The following is a 23,874-nucleotide window of genomic DNA, read 5'->3' as shown; positions in this document are numbered from 1 at the left end:
CTCCCTCACAAAGACACACACTGATCTGCTAATGCATGTGTGTTAACAAGCCCATCGTCTGCTTCTCCAACTCATTGTCTTTTGAATGGGTGCTAATGGAGAGACAAAACAGTATACGCTCGTGCTGAGGCCCACCTGCAATGCACTGCTCTTTTTACGACACTTATGCCTGGAAGTTGAGGGAAGACATACCATGTTTCAGCTCGTCAGAAATTTTGCTCCCACTCAACATAACAGCAACCAGAAAAACTCTCAAATGATATTAAAATAATACCTAAAGCAGGCAACTGTGTCAAAAAAAAACAGAGTGAAAATCTAGTTTTTTGTATTATTTGTAAAATCAACAAAAATCTACTTTCTTGAAATATGCTCTCATTTTTAAGCAGCAGTTTGATATTTAATTATTTTTTTTAAGAAAAGCAATTCTGCAATTTTTATTTATTTCACAATATTTCTATTATGAATTTTAAAAATGGTTCGATCTATGAAATAGCCCAAATTGCCGAGATCATTTTAAAAAGCTTGGAAACAACAAAAGGCTATTTTTTTTCTATGTTAATTTAAAATACTTAAGGCCCATGTTAGGTCACTGTCTGTTTGTATCAAAGATAAAGTATCTCAGACTAACGTTGAATCTGGGTGGTGGGCTCTTATCCTAAAGGACAAAACTAGAATATCCACCGCGACAAATCTTGTTTGATGGAGCCCTGCTGCTCGATCTAGCCGCAGCCATCCGGCCTGGGAGGCCCATTGTATCAGCGACGCTCAAGAAGGAAGCACACTCAAAATTTATTAGAAACGGCACTCCAGAAACACAATATTAATTCACAGACAGCATGGTAAAGCAAATCATCTTGCATTCCCTCACACAATTATAATATACAGTATGTATCTACTAACACAAAACCACAAAATAACAAAGATTTTTTATTAAACTTCTATTTTTTTAATCGCAGCTTTTTACATAAAAAATAGAAAACTTTTTTGACATTATCCCAAATGTAGACAAACAGATAATTGTCCAATTGAATTGTTCAATGTAATGAAAAAATGTAATAAAAATACAAATGTACCATTCTTGGCTCTTTAAATGTAAGGTGCCTCCTTATATTGCATCTGGACAGTTTAACAATAAAACTCATTTAAAAACAAACAAAAGCATTAATTAAAACCACCAGTCAAACATACTAAAGGAGTACCATCATGTGTGTATAGAGCTGCTTTGGGTGGGCAAAAGAGAGAAGTGAGGGTTGATAAAATAAAGACAAGATCTGAGAGTGAGAGAGAAAAAGAGTCTTGCAACATCGACATCTCCCTGTCACTTTCTGTCAGAAAGTGACAGAAAATAAGGTTGTTCTCAGCATTCCCGAGTGCTTAAATGTATCTAATTGTGTGAGTGCAATCATGAGCATCTGCTTTTTCCATCTTTAGTGTGAGCATATTTATGTGAGCACAAACACACACATGTGTGTAAATGCACTGGGCTCTCTGCTCTGTGGTCTCAGGACAGAGGCTGGGCCGTGCCTTTAAGCCAGCTCTGGGTCAATCCCAACACTGGCAGCTATTCATGACTAGATCAAGTTGATGTGAGATTCTGTCCCTCCTCTGCCCCTCATCTCCATATGAATGTAGAATATAAACAGCACAATCCTTGTTTCAAAAAGCCTCTGCAGGGTGAGAAAACACACATTTGCAGGGACGGCTCTACATCTTCCCCCGTGGCAAAAAAGCCCCCAGAAATGTTGGTAAAAAGCACATTTACATAGAATATTTAATAAATATATAAGTTGGACTCTCTCTCTCTCTCTCTCTCGCTTTATATATATATATATATATATATATACCTCCTCTCCACACACATTTACACCCCACCAAGGTCAACACTGCAATCAGCCTAGCAGTTTAAAACTCAAAACACAAATGGAGGAACATATTTAGAAATGTTTTATCATGAATGGAGAAGCACACACATATACACACAAGCAGTGTATGCAGACTTCATCCCAGCCATCGCTTACAGACTTTTGCTAGGACAAAGGGTTTGTCTTGAAACACAAACAGCAACCTCAAGAAACAGCAATGAATGTGATACACATATACATGATGTTGGAGTAACAGCAGTGGAGTGAAAAAGACACGAGCATCAAAATGAGCAATTAGCAGAGATCTGCATACCATGGATGTCCCGTATCCTCTCTGCTGCCTAGCAGGCCCCAACACTATGCCATCACCTGCTTTCACGTGCTTCAGACAGACGCACAGGCAATGTCACACGCTCCCATTGTTGGCCGGAGATAGCCCGGGTCTTGTCTAGCTGCTTAAAGCTGGGCTTAAACCCGCCGCGATGAGGCCATCAATTACAGAAGGGATGAGGGGAGGGAAGACACAGAACCCTAGATAGGGAAAATGCTCAGTCAGTGAGGTGTATAACTACAGATGAGCCCGAGGACCCCAAAGCCTGCCTTCTGACCACCACAGTGTCCTCACACAATGTCCTCAACAGCGTCCTCAGACATCAAAACATCTTTAAAGGTATGATAATTTTTATTGCGCTGACACCTGAAATAAAAAAAGCAATAGAGACTTTTGGGTTTTTTGTACTTTGGTCATAGTTAGAGATGTTAGAGATGTGCTGAGTCATAGATAATATATTGCTACCTTTTAAAGCTTTCACAAAGTCCAGAGTCCAGAGGAAAACATGCACATGTGAAGAAACATGGTTGTTTAACCCATGTAAGATAATTAATGAATAGATGTTTCATAGATCAATTTTCATTTAATCTAATAATTTTGTATTTCTGTTGTTGTTTCTTTGCATTCTGATTATCAAATCCATTTGGTCTGGTGATTGATTATTGTGACAGCAATAAATAAAAACGATACATATCTGGTTTAGGTGGGCAGGTAGGTTTAGGTAAAATGAGAATATAATTAACTGGCTGTATACATATTTCATCCATTTATTTAAGGAAAGGACCTTCTACTTTTTATGGTAAATGGACTGTACTTGTATAGTGGTTTTCTAGTCTTTTTGACCACTCAAAGTGCTTTCAGACTACATGTCACATTCACACACACAAGGTGCCACCTGCTACTCAGTAACCATTCATACGCACTCACACACAATTTGAGGTTCAGAATCGTGCCCAAGGATACTTTGACAGTCTATGTCAATCCCTTGAGGAGCCAGGGATCAAATTGTTGACCTGCTCTATCTCTAAGCCACAGCAATCCTCATTAAAAACATTTAACAATTTCCTTCATGTTGATGTTTTTTGTTTGTTTGTTTTTTCAGGCTTACAGGCAATAACTGGGCTCAAACTGGAACTTTTCAGACAACATGTAGATTTTTTTGTATTGTGTGTGAATGCAATCATAATGCACTGGTCAGCAATGTTGATAAAATAGTTATAAGACAAATGTGTTCCAGGCCATTCTTATGGCATACAGCTCAATACAAAAAATACTCATTTAATTGTAACCATCCCATGTGCAAATAAGTGCACAAAATTAAATTCATTTGGTGAATGTCCCTGGCAGGGGAATGACTCTCACTCTAGCTTTCCTTCATTATTTTCTTTTCCCTGACTCTGCACTCCATTTCACAACTACTGGGGTCTCATGAGTTTGATCATTTTTCATATTTATAAAGAGCCAGTCAGACAGCATGGATTCCCACCCCCCAATCCCACAATCACCCCTTGTAAGAAACAAGTGATATATGTTAAATTAACACTGTACATAGCCTGTGGAGTTTCACTAAGTTTGACTCTGCTGTTATGTTGTAGTATTATCTATTGTATGTTTTGTGATATTTGGGTGACCCTAATGTAGTTTTAAAGATAGATTTTTGCTTTCTGTTAGATTACACTAATGATTCATTTCGACATGCAGACATCAATTCGGTCTGGTTACCATCAGCCCAGTGCCAGCCAATTCGGTGTCCATATTAGGACATCCTCAGGTGTCAGGGTTCAGAGTCAGACCTTAGATGAAGAGGCATCAGGACTCAGGAAAACCGCCATCAGGTCTCAGAGAAAACACTGTCAGACTTCAGAAAAAAAAAAGTCATCAGACAAACAGCCTCAGAAAAAAAGTCCTCAGACAAAAAGTTGTCAAAAAAAAAGTTGTCAGACAAAATGGCCTCGGAGAAAAAGTCGTCAGACAAAACAGCCTCAGAAAAAAAGACATCAGACAAAACGGCCTCAGAAAAAAGTCGTCAGACCAAACGGCCTCAGGAAAAAAAGTCGTTTGACAAAACAGCCTCAGACAAAAAGTCATCAGAAAAAAACAGACTCCCAGAAATAACTGACTGGAGACAGTAAATACGTCACCCAGATGCAACTTCAACAGTACTGATGCAGGCGCCGAGTACATGGAAGAAACCGAGTGTAAGTTTTATTCATTCTCTTTCTTTTGTCTTATATCAGCCACAGTTGAGATATGTTCTTTCGTAACGCTACGTTTCTTAACGTTAATTATTACAGGAAATGTCCAGAAATATGTCCAGAGTCCAGTAATACGAGGATCTAAAAAAAGACCTCGAAAACGGTAAGTATTTTAACATGGTAACGCTAAGCACTAATCGCTTAGCTCATGATAGGTCACTTGTACTGATGTTACCAGTCTCACTATTGACATTTTGTTATTCGACAGTCCTATGTAATTTGCTACACCATTACACTTCACATACATTTAAACGTTTACGTGTACTTTTGCTGTAGCCTTTAGAATTTGAGCTAGAGTTGTAATTTTTGAGGTGTATATTTTTTGGCAATCTCAACTGATCTAATTTTTCTCAAAAACCATGCTTTTCACAAAATCCATGCTGTTAGCGCTATAAGGCAGCACTTACATGTAACTGGACATTTCCTGTAATAATTAATGTTAAGAAACGTAGCGTTCAAAAGAACATATAATAAATAAAACTCATGCTAGGTTTCTTCCATGTACTCAGCGCCTGCAACAAGTCGCATCTGGATGACGTATTTACGGTCCGCAGTCAGTTATTCCCGGGAGTCCTTTTTTTTTTGAGGCCGTTTGGTCTGACAACTTTTTTTTCTGAAGTCTGACATTGTTTTCTCTGAGACCTGATGGTATTTTTTCTGAGACCTGATGTCTTTTCATCTAAGGTCTGACTCTGAACCCTGACACATGTGGATGTCCTAATATGGACACCGTACAGCCACCTGTGTACAGGCCCTCCTGTACACATGTTGTGATAATCACAAAAAAGGGATCTCAACCAGATTGTATTTACAGTAAGCACTCTTTGTAGATTACACACATATCTCTTATCTACAAAGAGCACTCACTCCCATCCAGATCAAAAAGTAACAAGAGACTGAAACAGATTAAAAACATGGAATGTTGGTGCAAGAGTTCAAATCTTCCTTAAAAACAGAATCAGAAAAAAAATGAAACTCACAAAAAAATAAGTTGATTTTTTTTGGCAACAGGGACAAACAGGGTGATTTGATTTTATCCTAGTTTTTGGACAATGTCCTACTGGGCTGTTCTGGTCTCGACCGAGTCATAGTGCGCGACCCTCTCCAGCAGAACGCCGGCCTCTGCCAGCTACACAAACAGTGAGAGAGAACATGACATCACCCCTCTATCATCCACTAGATGCACTCGAGGTTCAGCCGGTTCAAATGCTCGATGCAGATGGAGGCTAACGTTAACTTACTGAGCGAGGAATTCAGTGCCGGTTGACTATTAATCACAGGGTGCACATCTTCCTTTTCCAAGTGACACTGAACCTCAAGTTGCTCTTGATAGCTCTGCTGTCATTGGTGTGTGAGTGTGAATAAAAGCAAAAAATGCTTTGTCTGTTTACGGAAGAAAAGTGTCATCTTAATTCCACCATTTTACTTTTTTTTTTTAAAACTTCCTGCTGAACAGATACTGAAAGTAATTCCGAAGGGAACGTGTGACAGCATGGCCCGAAGCACATTTCTAACTGCCCCTCCATCCTCCCCAAAACACACCAAATTCATAAAAGAAGGAGATAACACTTTCACCATACTGGATGTGGATGTAAAAAGAATCGGCTACAGTTTTTCTGCAGGCATTTGGAGGATGTTCCTTCCAGACAGTGCCCATTGTTATAAGCAGAACCAACCTAAGCAGGAGTGAACAGAGACACGGATCTAGCTGCCCTCTGGGTGGTTCAGCCAAGACACATCAATTCCCAACAATAACTGCATCTTATACTTGGCAAAGAGAAACAAGTGCATTGTTTTGGTTTTTTTTGGGTTTTTTTTGAGTCAAAAAATGAGGGGTCATTATCACAGCATAAAACAGTCATGACACTAAAGCGTATTTTTCAGTTTCCCTCACAATATGATAAACATCAGATTCTGACAGGCAAAATACCACCTTGTCTTAATGACGAAGCGTGAGGGCCGGTGAAGAAGAAGGAACAAGAAGAAGAAAAAAAGCATTCGTCCACCATTTGGCTCGGGATCTATTCGTTGCTCCCATTTAATTTCTTTTGGGTGCATAATCCTTTCAGTTTCAATAGCAAATTTAACAGTCCCCAAGGCCTAAGCACCAGACTGGTCAATACAAAACCAGACAACTAATTACTGAGTGCACCACACACTCCTCCCTTCTTCCTCTCTTTTCTCTCTCTCATTCCTCTCTCTCTCTCCAGCAGCTGTGGGGTTCATGTGCATAAGAGCAGCAGTCAGGCAGTATTAGGTTTCCACTTCCCAGATCTCCCTTAAAAGCCTGTCCCATAATGGCCCTTCAGTCACACCAACACGCACAGGGTTTCATACAAAAAAGGACATTGTTGGACAACCAAATGTGAATACATAGACATTCACCTCAGCCATTGTGAAGATTTATAAAATAAAGTTATGTTTGTCTTCATTTACTTTCTGGTCGCTGCTCTCTTTTCTTGTTTCTAAAGTAATTTTTCTTAATTCGATACAAAAAGTTTAATTGTTCTGGTTAAATTGTTTCCTTGAGGCATATAAACAAAAGTAAAGCAGTAGCTTTAAGAGCTTGTAATTACCATGTAATTAATGCCTTGTTTTCAAGTAATAAATTAGAGCACAACCTGACAGGCTGTTCAGCTAATAAAACAGAACAATAGCAGACCTGCATCTAAGGCAGTAAAGTGGTTAGTAGAGCTGAAATGAGTGGTCTATTAATGCATTAGTTGATTGACAGAAAATCCTTAAGCAACTATTTTGATTAGGGATTTATCACTTAAGTCATTTTTCCTCTTACACTAAACATGAATCAAAATTCTGAATAGAGAGTTAGCATCATTTTATTTTGACTAATTTAAACAGTAGTGAATGCATATGGTGTGGAAACCCTCTGCTGACCTGTGACATATGGTGCTCATGGTGTTTTTAGTGAAGACGAAAAAGAACTTATCCTCTGCTTCCCATGAGTAAATACAGCGGCTGTGACAATCAAAACATGGTCATGATCGCACGCTCAGTGCTAACCCAGCCCCATGTGTCGTGTTGTGACTGCTGTCCTATGCTTTACAGCTGTCCCCTGGAAACACACACTCTCCAGGCTTTGATCATGACCCATCACACACAGCAGCTAGGCACAGCCCCTAATTTGCTGATGGGTTTAAAAAGTCCCTTAGTTAAAATAACTTTCATAGACAATGGGAAGAGACCTAAGTGGAGTGTCCTTTGTCTCACTCCTAATGTTTGCCTTAGCCCTTAGCCCTTTGTTTCCACATTATCCAGCATGTCCACCACTCCTCACAGCACAGCTTTGACAGGACCGAACCACACCGGACTGCTCTCATAGAGGAAATACTAAATGTATGGAAGTTATTTCCCAGTGTTCCCCTGAGCTCTGTAAAGTTGTCTGAAGATAGGTGGGGAGAGGGGTAAAAAGTATATATCCTTTCATCCACATTCCTTCTGTTTGCCTTACTCTTGTCCTTACTTTCTTTATCTCTGCTTTGTTTCAGCAAGGACAGCTGGACAAGAAATGGATCACTGGTAAATGGACACAATCTCCACCACAGACATGACATCACCCCCTTTATAAGCAACCCATTGGGAGCTATCTGTGCTGGAATTCTATGTTGTGTATGTGTTTGTGTGAATGCGTCCTTGTGCATGTAAGCTGCAACTTAAATGTCGTTGCTATATATTTTTATATCACTTTAATTTCAGACACCAACATGTTGTTTTATTTTACTTAATCATATTTTATCAACAGATTTAAGCAAATAGGTAGCCAAAGATATGGCACAAACTGGACTGTAGGTATATTCTGAATGCTGTTGGATCCAGCTGTCCTTGATACTATTAATCCAAGAAAGTAATGCTAATAACCAATGATGTCATGATGCCATGAGTGCTGTACAACATCAATGGGACTTTTAATTTATTTTTCTTAAAGATATTTTTTGGGCTTTTAATGGATAGAACACAGTTAGTGCGAAAGGAGGAAAGAGAGGGGACGACATGCAGCAAAGGGCCAACACAGCCTCTGTCCATGGCATACCCACCCTATCAACTGAGCTATTGGGTGCCCCAGGGACTGTTAACTTAACAGTCTTAACTCTGCATGTATCACTCCGCTTCACAGCCATAGTGTAAGAGTGAAAGTGGGATATGTTTTAAAAGTGGGGTATGTTTATAGTATGGTGAAGACATAGGTTCAAACAGCTAGTGAGCGTTGTTCACCTAGCTGTCAGTTGGTCAGGTTGAGGGAGGAGAGAAGAAGAGAGAAAAGAGGAGTTGGGGTCGAGTAAAGGACGGGAATTTTGAAGTGTGGTTTGAGCTGACTGGACATGCATTAGAGTTACTAAAAGTTATGAGGTAAACCGAGGAGGAGGGCAGCTATGACGGACGGGTTTTTGTAAACTTTGTTCACTGGGAGTAAACCAGCTGTTATAGATATTATAAGGATATGCAATGAGACAGGGACACACTCGTCTGATACTAACCACAGCCTGAGCGACACCGACACACACACATACGCTGTTTGATACAAGGTGATGGAGATCACGGCAGTGAGTGGACACACACTGGAGTGACGAATTGTCTGATCAAACTAACTCATCTGAATCACACACTCTGCCAAAGTGTCTGTTAACACACTCTGATTTCACTGAAAACACAGAGATAAATGTTCATGATACTAAGCGGCTGGTCTGTGCATAAAATGGAGACAGAGCTAACACAGATTGGCAAGCAGCGTGCAGGAAAATGTGTATGTGTTGCTAGGCAACAGCTGTCGCGTCCAGCGGCTGCGGAACTGTTTGTGTCGGCGGAGCCAAAAAAATCATTAAATGAACAATTTGTTGTCACTTGTTAATATTAACAAATGAAAGACGCTTGTAGAACTGTTGTATAAAAGCAATATCACACTCGAGGTCGTGTGTTGTGCTGTACATCATCACGGCTGTGATTATCTACGACCGAATCACAGCCGTGATGACATAGGAGCACAACATCACTCCCTCTCGTGTGATATTGCTTAAGTAACTCATTATGATTCCATTGTCTGTAATGAATTATTAACATACCTATAATGTGTTATAGTGTGCATGTAGTTATAAGTCACTATAAGTAGTCTTTGTTTGCCTCAAGTAAATTGACATAGAATAAGATAGTCAGTGCAAGAACAGTAAATTATATGCTGTCAAATTTATTGTTTTAAACAGGGATTAACATACAGAATGAACTTTGTGATGATGAACATTCGAAATAATGCTTATTGTCTCAATGTGGAGATAATAATACAGATATGAGCATGAAGAAGGACGATTGTCTTCTGTATTATTAAAATTTGATTCAGAGGCAAAACTTCTCCCCAGCTCAACAAGGGAGATAGAGAGAGACGGGGCGAGCGAGCAGCAGAATGAATGAAAAGACAGAGTGGTGGTAATGTCAAGTAAGCAGTTAAGTACAGGAACAAAACAGTGGTTTATGGTTGTGTCACAACGGTAAAACTCTAAAGCAAAAAAAAAAAACAAAAAAATCCCATATAGCTGCCTTACTGCCGGATTAAGAGTTGTGAGCTGGAGTCAAAGTCATCACCCAGAAACCCTGCATCATCTCACGTTGGAAAGAGTTTTCAGAATAACAGCTTGAATTTTTCGGACACATTAAGTGTGTTCATAATTCATTATAGACATTTTGGCATTTGGCATCATAATGAGTTAGGATTATTTTTATGAAGCATTACAAATAACCATGAGTGTTTATAACTATGATTATACAGCTCTATAGAGGCATTGTAATGCATTATAAGTGTGTTCATAATGTGTTATAATGCATTATAGACATGGGCGTCATAGAAAGTGTTACCAAAAGTTGTTTTTTTTCAATCATGTCTGTTCAGAACATGCTGGTTTATACTGGTTAATGTCATCTTTGTGTTAGTTTATAGTTTACACCATCAGTGAGTTGGCAGAGGTGGCTCAGTGCTGTATTAGCTTTTTTTTGTAGCTCTTTAATATGGATGGTATCAATCTTGTCAGTGAAAAACCCTTCTATTCTCACCTCCTCTTGCATCTCACCTCCTCTTGCATGTCAGTTCTCCTCAGTAAGCCTACACAATTTTAAACAAATCCGATCCTGCTGATAAAACCACAGTATTACTGTAACCTCTCTGACCATTCATTTAGCATCAAATACAAATAGAAAATAAGTAGGCTTATATAACTTGTGCATTTAGTCTGACAGTTTTTTCTCAGACCATCACACACGCTCTGTTAAGTATATACCAATTTATATTCTTTACCGAGCTCTATCAGCAGTTTTTTTTTTCTGCCACTGAGAAGAAGAGGTCAAAGTGCTCCAGCAAAACTTGTAGCTTGAGGAACAACTTTATTTGACCAGTGTGTTTCGGCTTGTGGCCTTCATCAGGGTCATCAAGAGACACATTACAAACAAACATAGGCAGACTGCCTATTTAAATGATGTTGGTAATGTGTCTCTTTGATCGCTCTAAGACTCTCTTCATTCTCCATGCACCTTGGAAGTTGGTGAAATTGTGCCAGAAACCTCCACTCTGCCTCTACAGTGCCACTGAGAAGAACAAAGCTCTCCTTATTCCCTTCCTTTTGTGACATCATATCCTCTTTTAGGAAATCAACTGTTTGGGACTGCTAATGTACTTCATGCATGCCCTGAGTTGAAGCTTTTCCAAGCCTGGCTACAGTTAACGCTGATTAGATCAGGCTGAACCGTGTTAGTGGACATTAAATAGTTTTTTTAGTTATTATAGTTACAACTAGGGTTGGGTACCAAAACCCGGTGCCAGCATAGCATGGTTCTCATAAGATCAATAAATGGCAGACAAAATCATAACACAGATTTCAGTGCCTAATTTCGGTGGCACATTATTGGATTAGTGAGACAGTGAGCAAGCATGAGCAAGAGCAAGAAAGATGGAGCGAGTAAGCGTGTGTGTGCGTCTGTATGTGTGTGTGCCAGTAATAGTGAGGCAGCAGCAAGCGGCGCTAAGAGTATTATGGGTGTTCCATCAGTGGCCTGGTTTGGCATTACCCGGTCCGAGACTGGCCTGGCCAGGGAAGCACTGCAGAGATTTGCATTTCCTTTACAACATGGCTAGCTTCTTGAAGGTGTGTTTTTAACTGATGAGGTCTTTCGTGATAATGTGTAAAAGCAACAGGCGTAAAGTCCCCCTTTGTTTTTGTTTATAGTATTTTTTTATGTCTTCATGTTTCACAGTCACACAGCAGGCAGGTAAAATAAGCTGACCTGTTGGAGGTGAGCTGTTTGCAGAGGTGCAATAGGAGCCTGTTGTCTGCAGCTCTTTACCTCACTGAAGCTGTTTCTGCCTTTACTCTTCTCCCTGAATAGGCCAGTAACATATTGCAGCTAATTCTGTGATAAACATATGTAATTTCCTAAAGACTCTTCGCAACAAAAGTCCACCATTATTTTGTTATGTAAACACTTTTATTGTGAAGTTGCAAAATAAGGAAATGTTGATTTTAATGGCTGCAACTTAAAAGACTTCTTTTATATTTAATATTTTTTTATGGGAATTGTTTCTTTATTTGATAGGACAGATTGTGTGAAAGGGGGAGAGAGAGGGAATGACATGCAGCAAAGGGCCAAGGGTGGAATCTAACCCACAACCACAGCAGCAAGGACACCGTCTTTGGTACATGGGGCACTCGCTCTATCAGGTGAGCCACTGGACACACCCTTAAAACGTTTTAATATGAACATGAAACAGTAAAATAAAGCATACACGCATGAGGCAGGAGAGAAACTAAACTCCAAGCTACAGAGAATCAGTAAGAAGTAAAAGTATTGAGAGCTGAAACCACAGACACTTTAAAAACATCTGTGCTCTCCTGCAGACATAAGTGAGTGGAGTCACACACGTTTTAAAGAGAAGGGGGCCTTCGAGGGTTAGCTGTGGTCCAAGAGACATCACTGCTACCTCCTTGAGGGCAGGCGTTTGAGTTTTTGGACCTACTCTGGAGAAGGTCCATCTTGGGCGTGGTGTGGCGTGGCATGGAATGTTGCATCAAAACTGACAATGGAGGGACGTCGGTGGCTCAATGGATAGAGCGGGCACCCCATGTGCAGAGGCTGGGATGGGGGTTAGACTCCGGCCTTGGCCCCTTGCTGCATGTTGTTCCCTCTCTCTCCCCCTTTCACACGTACACTCAAAAAACGGCCAAAAAATATCTTTGAAAAAAAAAAAAGGAAATGCAAATCGGCATTGCATGGATAAACAGCATATGATGTTAAGTAGCAGTGCAATGTGTAAAAAGTTTAGGCTGTTTGTCAGTGAATAAATGCTACAACTCCTCAAGACCTGAGCCAAGCTCCCATACCTTGCTTGTCACCTGCTGATGTAGGTGAAGGTACAAGGTACAATGTAACTTAATTGTCATTTTTCTTAAACATAGTTTAAGAAGAAATTAAATTTTAGCTGATCCTAAATCCTGCTATATCTTTTGGCGTTAAGGGAGGAGTTGAGGGGTCTCATAGCCTGGGGAAAGAAGCTGATCTGTAATCTGTCTATCATATTACAATAACAATAGGTGTTAAATTATCAAATGCACTCTATGATGATATTGTAGGTGTTGATAAGAGTGTCATACATATATTGATAGGGAGGTGTCCAAAGGCATGATCACGACATTGGCGCAACCAGGACCAAGACCACGATCAGGGCGAGTGGGGGATACAGTATCAGTGCAGCCACAGCATGAGCAAAACCAAAGGCAGGGTCACAGCGCCAGCACAGATATCACCACGATCAGAGCACACAGCCCTGGGGGGCTCTGTTGTTGAGCACTAATGTAGAGGAGTGACTACCAGTTCAAACTCTCTGGGGTCATCATGTAAGGAAGTCCAGTATCCAGTTGCAGAGTGTTGTATTAAAGCCCAGAGTGTTAAGTATTCCAATCAGCTTCATGGGAGAGATTGTGTTGAATGCTGAGCTGAAGTCAACAAACAGCATCCTGATGTAGCTGATCTCATTCTCCAGGTGAGTAAAAGCTGAGTGAAGAGCAGTAGATATGGCATCCTCTGTGGATCTGTTGGTTCTGAAAGCATACTGGTGAGGGTCCAGGCTGGCAGGGATGTTGTCTTTGATGTGCTGGAGAACCAAATTCTCAAAGCACTTCATCAGGATGAGGGTAAGAGCCACAGGGCGATAGTCATTAAGACTAGACACAGCAGACCTTTTGGGTACAGGAATGATGATGGCTGTCTTGTGGCAGGGGGGAACAGTCCCTTGTTAAAAATGTCAGTTATAACATTAACAAGCTGATCAGCAAGTTTTTAGTACCAGTACTGGTATGTTGTCTGAGCCTGTGGCCTTGCAGGAGTTTCCTCACGCCTGCTGTGGTCACTGAGAGTGGCCGGTCCTCTGGAGGTGGAGTAGACTTCACAGCTGAGTTAAGGATTCAGCGGAGGAGGACTCAGCAGAGGAGGTCTCAGCGAGCGTAAAATGTGTTCAGCTCGTCCGGTAGCCTGGCCTCACATATGATGAGGGCGCTCCTGCTTCTGTAGCCTGTGACATTTTGAATTGCCTGCCACATATCTTTAGTGCTTTTGCTGTTGAGGTCTCTCTCCAGTCTCTGCTGGTGTCTCCTCTTTGTCTCCTTGATGCATGCTCTCAGTCATGCTCTGGCGATGATGCATGCCTCCTTGTCCCCTGACTGAAAGGCAGTTTTTTTGCTCTGAGAAGAGTCTTCACCTACCCATTCATCAAGGCTTTCTGGCTGGGGAATGATCTCACCATCTCTGTGATCACCACGTCATCAACACATTTGCTGATATGTGATGTCACAGAAGATGCATATCCTTCAAGATTGCTGTTGTTATCTTCAGTGGCAGCATCTTTGAACATTTGCCAATCAGTGTGAGGAAATCAAATTCAGCTGACTGGCAGCACTTGAATGCTTATAGAGTATTTATATTTATTATCTTTGGTGTTGCAAAGAGCCCATAGAGAAATGATAAAACTAAATGTAGCATGTAGTTGTTTCTTAAGTAGCAATGATGTGTGGAAGATGAAGAAACCTCCGCGGACACTGACTTGGTTGCATAATAATCAATTTATTACAACAAAGTTCAGCATCCACCAGGCACCATGGTCTGCCTGGGAGAGGATTCAGGACCAATGCGAATCTCTCTCTCTTACAGCTCATGCAAGTCTCTTATATAGGTACAGGCATCAATACATTTGTCAGTAAAGCAACTTCTCACCAGCTGTGATCAATCACAAGACCCCACAAATATGTCCTTTTATGAAAGGAGCCTCATTCCATGTTACTTTTAGCCTGGTGCCAGTATTCTGCACACTTGGCTTCCAGGCCTAACCATCCCTAGACCTTTGACCTCAAGGCCTCCTTGCCTAACCGAAATAAGAACCTTAAGAAACGGAGCATAATACACTACAAGCACTATCAGGAAGCTACTATTAGACTGCAAATCGATCAAAAGTTATCTAGGTGAATGTGACTGCACTGTCTTAATTGCTTCTTTGTTATGCTCACACATTATAAAAGAAAAAAACACAAAATTTTATAAACTCTACATATCAGTTTCATGACAGAAGGACAGGCAATTCTAGTAGCAGGGAGCTCTACAGAGGAACACATCTGCATAACCTACTGCCAGGTCCTTCATGAGGTCATTATATGACGGCTTCTGAGTAAGTTCTACAGTGATACCGATGACAGATCAGTTAGATGTCCCTGTGCAGCCCGTCTCACTCCAAAGTCATCATATAGCGCTTTCGGTGGACTAGTGTGATGCCAAAGCCACCTTTCGCATCCAACCCAAACACGGCTGGGTGGCGTGAGCTGACAACACGCTCAGACAGAACCTGTGGTGTTATTATCATACGCTGGCAGAAGTCTGGATGGCACTGGACATGTCCACATGCCACGCATACAGGCGGCATTACTTGAGAACATGGATGGACGGAACAGGTGAAGTGCACATGAAACCCTGTGTGCCCTCATAAGAAGGCGGGCGAACAGGGAGGTGGATGGGTCTGACTTTTGTGTGGGAGTCCGGAGTTAGCCTCTCTGTGGATGTGTGTGTTTATTTTCTTCATCTTATCATGTGCCTCTTTTGCTTGTGTAAATATAAAGACCATGCTGTTTCATCGCACCATGTGCATTTGTTGGCATCACCGTAAGGGCATCCAGGAGAGTAAATAGCTGTCAATGAAGGATAAAAATGTCATAAGTAGATGCGGAAGGTCACTGACAGAGTGGCACCATTTGACAAGTTGGGATGAAAACGAGTTGTATTGTCCTCCTTGTTGAATGCAGGTATGTTTCAATAGGCTTAAACTTTGAAAAACTTCACAAGGCAGAGGCATCTGACTCTATTAATAACTAGTAACAACTATTAATACTACTACTACTACTAAGTAACAATAAAAGGGCATCTGCCCTGCTGCGCTGCTTTGCCTGCCCGTAGCTGGCCTTTATCAGAATCAATTATGACACCCCAGACAGATTTGCGATCAATAGGTGGTTTTGTTATTGGTTTAGCTGTTGAAATCATCATAATATCACATATCAGCTATCATGTATTTCCGTTGTTGGTTCATTTTCTTTCACAAACCACACCAGAGTGTGTTTGGGAGCAGGCTGAGACCCACCTTTTCAGGCGATATGACAGCATTCACACCAGCCCAAACGAGACATACAAAGCACACACCTAACCTGAGTTTGTTTTAATCAAACCAAACAGGGTAGGCCTGAAAGCACTTTTAGTCTTTACTACAAATACTCACCGGAGTGACTTTGCAACTTTCTGCAAGTCGATTTGGTTGTATGGAAGTTTATATCGAAGATAGTCTGCAACAACAGTTGCAATGGCAACTATACATCTGAAAGTGGCTGCTGTTCTGACCATCCAGCTACACTGTTTTGAATGGAAATATATGTTCTTCTGTCATTCTATTTGCAAGTTTCAGATCCATCTTGATTTTACTTCTAACTACGCTACTTCAGCATCTTTAGAATGTCATTTGACATATAAATTCAAATTGCAGCATCTCTATGGTGGTGTTACATTAAATGTGTCAACCTGGTAGTGATGTACTCAGAGGCTGTATGTTCGTTAGATCCACTGAGAATCTGCTCAGTATACAAAGAGGCTTCCATAGTTGTGCTGTGAGCACTGCTGTAGAGTCTTGACAACAGAAGCTTATAAAAATGTTGACAAGACAATGGAAAACACCCAAACAAGTTTCTTACCAGCATAGCACACAAAACTTAAGTGGTACCACATCCCAGAGTTTGGTACATGCTAGAAGAGCAAAGAGTTTTGACTGGGCATAAGGTGAGCAGAACCAGTTTCAAACTTACCATTTCTTCCCTAGCTTTTGGAAAAAAAGCAATCCAAACAAGACAGCTCAGACACTTAACTGACTGGAGAAGATGAATGGTTTCCTGACATCTCTGTGAATAATCTCAACCACAGAAGATGAGTCAAGCTTTGAGCAGAATAAACCTAGCCTGTAAAGGCACATCAAATTATAACACATCTCCTTTGCCATCCAAATTCTGGCTGGACCTCCTGCTTCAGTACAATAGACCAGATCATCCATACAATAATCTGGTTTGGAATACTTAAGTTTATTCAGGAGCTTCATTAACCACCTGAGGAGGTCTCTAAGGAAGTATTGATTGTGCCAGTCAGACCTGCCCAAGCACTGAAAAGCGACAAGGGCACTAGGACATATAATCAGCCAAGCGCCTGTTCTCCTGGACTCCAGGGTTATAACTTTTTAGGTTTAATCAGTTGCCTTGGTTGACCAGTTTTTCATAACTACTCATCATATTCCTTCCTGGTACTGGATGGATTCACAATCACTCTCTGTGTGCCTACAGTCAACAAAACTCAACTAGTGGCATATCCCTTTGTCCACACTCAAGAGCGTAACTTGTGTTTGCCAAGGTCAGGGGTGTCACACACACCCACACACATGACGATGGCAGCACATGCAGATGCAGCAGCCAGTAGCTCCTCAAATATTTGCTACTTTTTTTCAACTCTAAAGCCCCTCCAAGCACGACTTTCCTACGATAGAGAGGCACTCATCAACATCAGGAAAAGTTGTGTGGGTCTTGGACTGAATGCAGTAGACCACAAGAGGATCTACACATATGCTGAGCTGCCAGTCAGACCAGAGGGGAAAACCGAAAGCAAAAGTGATCCTTGATCCTTAACATCCCGGATCAAGCTGTTGCACTGGATGGGCGGACTTCAGAGCAGACAGGTTGTAAGACTCCGGTAAGAGGAGAGGAGGAGGTCTTTGTGTTTATATAAATGATGCTTGGTGCTCAAAAGCAGTTAAGGTAGATGAACTGTGCTCACCAGATGTTGAGTTTTTGGTACTAAGATGTCATCCTGATTATCTGCCCAGGGAATTCACAAGTGTTTTTATTGTTGCTGTATACATTCCCCCAGATGCAAATTAAAAAACAGCACTGCAGGAATTGTATGATACTGCCAGCAGCAGCATCACCAAGCAGCCAGATGGAATCATCATAGTAGCTGGTGATTTTAATCAAACAGACCTCAAATCATCTTACCTAAATTCTTACCTAAAAGCTTGTCAATGTAATAAAATGCTTTGAGAAACTGGTTCTCCAGCACATCAAAGACAACATCCCTGCCAGCCTGGACCCTCACCAGTATGCTTTCAGAACCAACAGATCAACAGAGGGTGCCATATCTACTGCTCTTCACTCACCTGGAGAATAAGAACAGCTACATCAGGATGCTGTTTGTTGACTTCAGCTCAACATTCAACACAGTCTCTCCCATGAAGCTGATTGGAAAACTTAACATTCTGGGGTCAGTACAATACTCTGCAACTGGATACTGGACTTCCTCACATACAGACCCCAGAGCGTTCAAATTGGCAGTCACACCTCCTCTACATTAGTGCTCAACACCAGAGCCCCCAAGGGTTGTGTACTCAGTCCCCTCTTGTTCACACTGTACATCCGTGACTGCACTCCCAGGAGAACTCTATTGTGAAGTATGCGAACGACACAACCATTATCGGCCGTATAACAAACAGCGATGAGAGTTCATACCGGAAGGAAATCAACATCTTGCAGTGTGGTGCACAGAGAACAACCTGCAGCTCAATGTCAGCAAAACCAAGGAGCTGATTGTTGATTTTAGAAAGAAGGAAACACACCCCTGTCTACATCACTAGAGCAGAGGTGGAGCAGGTGAGCAGGTTCCTTGGAATTACTATCACTGAGAACCTACCTTGGTCATCAAATCATCACTACCCAGGTTAAAATTGCACAGAAAAGGCTTTACTTCCTACGGGAACTTAGAAAAAGATACAGAAGAATCAGCTGCTCAACCACCAGACTAAGAAACAGATTCTTTCCCCAGGCTGGTAGGACTCCTCAACTCCTCCTTCGACACAAAAAAGATGTAGTAGGATTTAGGATCAACTTCAATTTAATTTCTTCTTAAACCATGTTAAAGAAAAATGACAGTAAATCTACCATGTACCTTGCACACACACACACAAACACACACACACAAATGACATAATGATGCATCTTAAAGTGAAAAAGTATTCAATTTTCCAACGCTCCTGAAAATAGGCAGCACTCACTGTCGACTTTATGTTTTTTTTGCTGTGGCCATGTCTGTTACCTTGCAGGAAAAATCTGGTGCTAGGTAACCATTCAATAGCTTGATACTGTCTGTTTATGAAACACACTAGTTTCGCCTATATAGTTCCTACTTGGTGCCATGACAAAATGAAATGTGCTCTTTGGGGCAACAGCAAATGTATTTGCAACTGCAAGTAGCACTGCAGTTAACAAAGATTGTGCTCATTTTACTTAAACATTCCTATGTTTTATTGCCCTGTAGGTCTTCTCAGATTTTTATGGCTGGTAGCTATCAAACAGCTCATGCGGAGTAGGGATTGGTACTATTAGTATGCTCTCTCCATGACAAAAAATTTCCTTGGAAGGAATACTAAAAGGTAAATCATACAATGTTTCTTCTGGTTGGGGCAGAAAAGAAAACCACCTCCTATTTCCAGAAGAAGTCGGATCCTGCCTATTTTCAGAGTCTCTCTTTTCATGGCACCTCTGTCATTCACAAGGCAGCAGGAGGCTAACAACTAATTAATCACTGCTACTAAGTAAGCTTTTCCTTTCACTGCTTGCAAACAGCAACTGGGCTAATTTATAACCAGAAGAGGAACAAGTGAGAACCTAAAATTGGCTATGAAGGTCAGCCAGGTTATCTTTGCGACATTTCGCCATCTGGCATATAGGACAACAAATGACTAACATCAAATATAAAAATGCATGACCTGAGCTTTATTTATACAACGTGAAATACCTCTTAGAATTGAAGAATCAAAGCTTCTTGGAGAGAAAGAGGATGGCATGTATTGTACCACCTGACTTCATGGTGACCCACAAAACACTGTACTCCTTTTCTGTACTCTTTTACCTCACCTAAAATGTGTTTGTTTTTATTAAATCTGATAAAAAACTGAATGAGCTCCTTGCGTAAAAATTGCATGTTATGATTTATGTAATGCAGTAGATGAATATTACATTGAAACATTAAACAATTTACACAACAATACATTCTGGTACTAAAAATTGACACAATTACCTACTACACAACATACAGAGAAAATATCTGAAACTCTAAAAAGCTTTTGATGAACAAATACATCCTCTATTTCCCAGTGCCGAGAAATAGGCCTATATGCTTCTTTATTTTGTCATGATATATGGCTGAGGTTGAACTCAGCAGTCAACCAACACTAAAACTTTTCGAATGTAATTTTACAAGTCCTCATTAAAAAGGTGCGTAGGTGCTGCTTCATTAGATTGTGACCCACATGCCCAAAATAGAGAACTAGATTCTGCAGCAGGCACACTTTGTGTGTATTTATAAAGGAGTGATCAAGAAAAGCATTGTTTTTGTAGTTAAAAAGACATTATGCTGAGCAAAGAGCAGGCTAACAAAAATTCATACAGACACAGCTAAACTCTGTAAGTTTTGCTTTTAATGCCACCATTCACAGGAAAAATTAGTCCAGTAATGCCGTTCAAGACACTTTCCCATGTTACTAAAGAACAGAGGGGGCAAGGGAGGCACAGAATGAGCCAAACAGAGTCCAGTTGTGAGTCCCTTAAAGAGACAGGAGAGTGAGGTCAAAACTTCCAACTGCCAATGAACCATCAAGGTGATACACATCAACAACAGCTCTCAAGTTCAATAGCTGCGAAAGTTCACCCACTCACTTTCTCAACTCAGCAGTCAACAGACTCACATACTTGAGTTCCTAAAGGATGCACATATATGATACCAACCCTAAAAATAGGTGACTAGATAGACTCTTTTCCAATTGCCAGTAGACCAGAGCTGTATACACAGCTCTGCAGCAGATGAGCATGCCTTTGTTTTTTCTTTACTTGCATGTCACATTCGATGTCACAGACAGGCCAGAAAGCAAGTTAGTAAACATTAGAAAGCAGCAAGAGGTTAGTATAAATGTTCCGATGGTTACTTCTGTGTTTCAAACTCGGTGCAGACTAATTTGAAATGATGTTTGAGCTGTTTAACTGCTGATTAGAGCTGGAGCCGATTAAAACCTGTGACTACTGCAGAGATATTTGACCCAGGTGGGAATGCTGATTGCAACCTTTTCCATTACATACAAAAGCCATATGTTGGCATGTGTGGGTGGGGGGCATTTTTGCACAGGAGAAAGCGGCTTAAGAATAGAATTGACTGTCCAAATTTGCAGTGTATTGGAATTGTAGAAAATTATTTTTAATGTTATAGCATATTGTTATACTCAGCAAAGGACAAGCTTGTTGGGAAATCAGCATGGTCGGTTGTTAACCAGTTCTGTCTCATGTTCTGTGTGTGCAACCTAGTCAAAAACATTACAGGTAATGCTATATTATTTGTTAAATGATAAGATTTATTGGAAATGGTACTTGCAATAATGTATCATTACTGTACAATCTACCATAAATATTCAACTAGAACCAAATGTCAGGTCCAGTGGTCAAGAGGGATCTCTCTCATTTATGAAATAATGGAGTCATTTAGTTACCCGGCAGTAATTCATTAGTTTGCACTGCCAGCATCATCCACCATGCAGTTTCTACAGAGATGCACCAACTGCTTATAGCCTGCAACAAGCAAGCTTTTAACTATGCTATCCACAAAACCTGGATTCATGAAGCAATGTATCCTGTGCTGATGAAATCTGCAATGTGGGTTAGTAAGCAATGCATTTTTCATCTTTGAATGTCATTTAATGCTGATATGCTGTAACTTCTGTAAAAAAAATTTATATATATACTGTGACATTAAAAGGGTGTGTAAAAACTTCAGTACTTAATGTCTCAAAACTGCATTCAATCCAGACTTAAAAATTCCAGGTTCACAAAAACATGAAACCACTGAGCAATTGAGCAATTTCATTAGCTAAGTTCAAGGCCTCGACAACAAAGCTCCTATGAGCCAGCTCAAACATGCAGTACTTTCCAGGTTTTGAGGCAGGCACATGTTCCGCAGTGACAACGTCATACTGTAAAAGTGTTCAGAGCCAAGTGCCATTCCCTTCGACCCCTTCAAATTCCCTTCCCCCAGTCAGCCTCCACTCCACCTCCCTTCTCACTCTACCTTGACCCGCAAAACTTGGTACAAATTCAAATGCTCTAAGCCCCTCTTATCACCAGAGCTGATGAATCTCATGTAACAATGAAAAATGAACTCATCAACACATTGAAGGGAAGTGGAAGATTGTTCTAAATTTTGATGCTAAAAAGCTGAACAATAAAACAATAAAAGGTAAAAAAGGTAACCAACATGGAATCAAAAGCACTAAGTGCTCAAACACAGAGAGAATTAAGATCTATATTAATTTTAAGAGAAAGAAAGAGAGGTACTTACCAGATAGATCGTGACATCAGAGCCCAAGAATGACAAATTCCTTTCTTGTCTATCTCTGATCCACTTCCATTTTTCTGAGCTCCCACATGGCACCCCCACCCCTCAGAGAGGCGAAAGCACAGAGTGTGCGACGGAGGAAGAGTCAAACACACGGGAAGAGGGGTGTGTGCGTGGGGGGGGGGGCATTAGTCTGAGAGTGGAGATGGAGGGGATTGTTGCAGCTGTGCGTCCCCGTCACTATCTCCTCAAATCCAATTCTCTCCTCCATGTGTGTCTGCAGCACCGCGGAAAAAGGCAACGGAAACAAAGTGATCCTTTTACAAACAGCCTAGAGAAAAAGGAAGAGCTACGGGGAGAGGGAACAGCAGGGAAAGAAAACAAGGGAGCTAGAGGGCCGAGGCAGCTGGAGAATAGCAGGTTCAAGTTTTCAGCTTTTCCCTTACTGTGTCGTAGAAGTGGGAGGGAACAAGCGGCATAATACAGGAAATAGTGCATAATACCTTCCAGCTTCTTTCTGCCCCCCTACACACACACACACACACACGCACGCACACACGCACGCACACACAGTCTCTCTCCTCCCTCTCTCTATCACTGTTTCTCTCTGTCTCCCTCTCTGGAAATGTGCCTGGCTTCAATGACCCCCTCCTCCGGGCGCTGGAATGCAAGGAAAGAGTTTCAAGAGGCCCAGTTAGACAACCCTCAGAGTCACTGCACCTTGACCCCCGGGTCAGACGCAGTGTATGTGTGTGTGTGTGTATGTGTGCGTGTGTGTGTGCATGTGAGTGAGGGGCGGGGAATTTCAGCTGTGTCTGTGTATACTTAATTCTTGAGGCCAGCTTTGCCTCAGGAGATCACATAACCGTACCCAGACAGCCACTTGACAATGAAAATACTGTGGGACATTTACACCACTCTCATAATCAGTCTCAACACTGATTGGTGTTGGTGTTACGTACACACAATTGCTGCCTTCACTCCATAACAGGAATTTTAAAAAGCTGTCATTCTCTGCAAATTTACTACACAGCAAAAATACTTGTGATTGCATTGAAATCAATGCACAGAAAGAAGAGCTGAAGACAAATTCAAACACTGCTTGTAAGCTGCTGTGTAAAAATAATAACTTAATGAGCCTGTTAGCAGTTCAGACATACTGACAGATTTCAAATCAGTGGCCAAAAACTATGACACAACGGGTCTTGGTTTTGTTTGGACGCTCTGCTGAAACAAGTTTTTGAATCCATTCAATCAGGCACATCTGCGTCATTTGAATCAGAAAAGATGGTCCTATCTGCCTGTCAGGGCCCAGTATTGTGGTCCGCTCTGCATGTAAAAACCTATTCTTCAAATTACATACACATTCTTTTATATAGTAGCGGTATAGTATAGTAGTGCATATATATACTGTATATATATACGTATATATATAAGT

The 23,874-nt window shown here is 41.0% G+C and overlaps 1 long non-coding RNA gene across 4 annotated transcripts in view; it reads right to left on the bottom strand.

The window, feature by feature from the left end:
- The window catches only part of LOC121952755, a 53,486-nt gene extending 30,644 nt beyond the window's left edge, over window positions 1–22,842 (bottom strand). For all 4 annotated transcript variants that reach the window (XR_006106462.1, XR_006106458.1, XR_006106461.1 and 1 more), the window contains exon 1: window positions 22,440–22,842. This is a non-coding gene — a long non-coding RNA (uncharacterized LOC121952755). The remainder of the gene's footprint in view (window positions 1–22,439) is intronic.
- Between the last annotated feature and the right edge of the window lie 1,032 nt (window positions 22,843–23,874).

This window comes from Plectropomus leopardus, chromosome 13 (assembly GCF_008729295.1).
Source record: "Plectropomus leopardus isolate mb chromosome 13, YSFRI_Pleo_2.0, whole genome shotgun sequence".
Taxonomy (NCBI): domain Eukaryota; kingdom Metazoa; phylum Chordata; class Actinopteri; order Perciformes; family Serranidae; genus Plectropomus; species Plectropomus leopardus.
The sequence above is the reverse complement of the archived record's forward strand: the minus strand, read 5'-3'. Positions and strand labels throughout refer to the sequence as shown.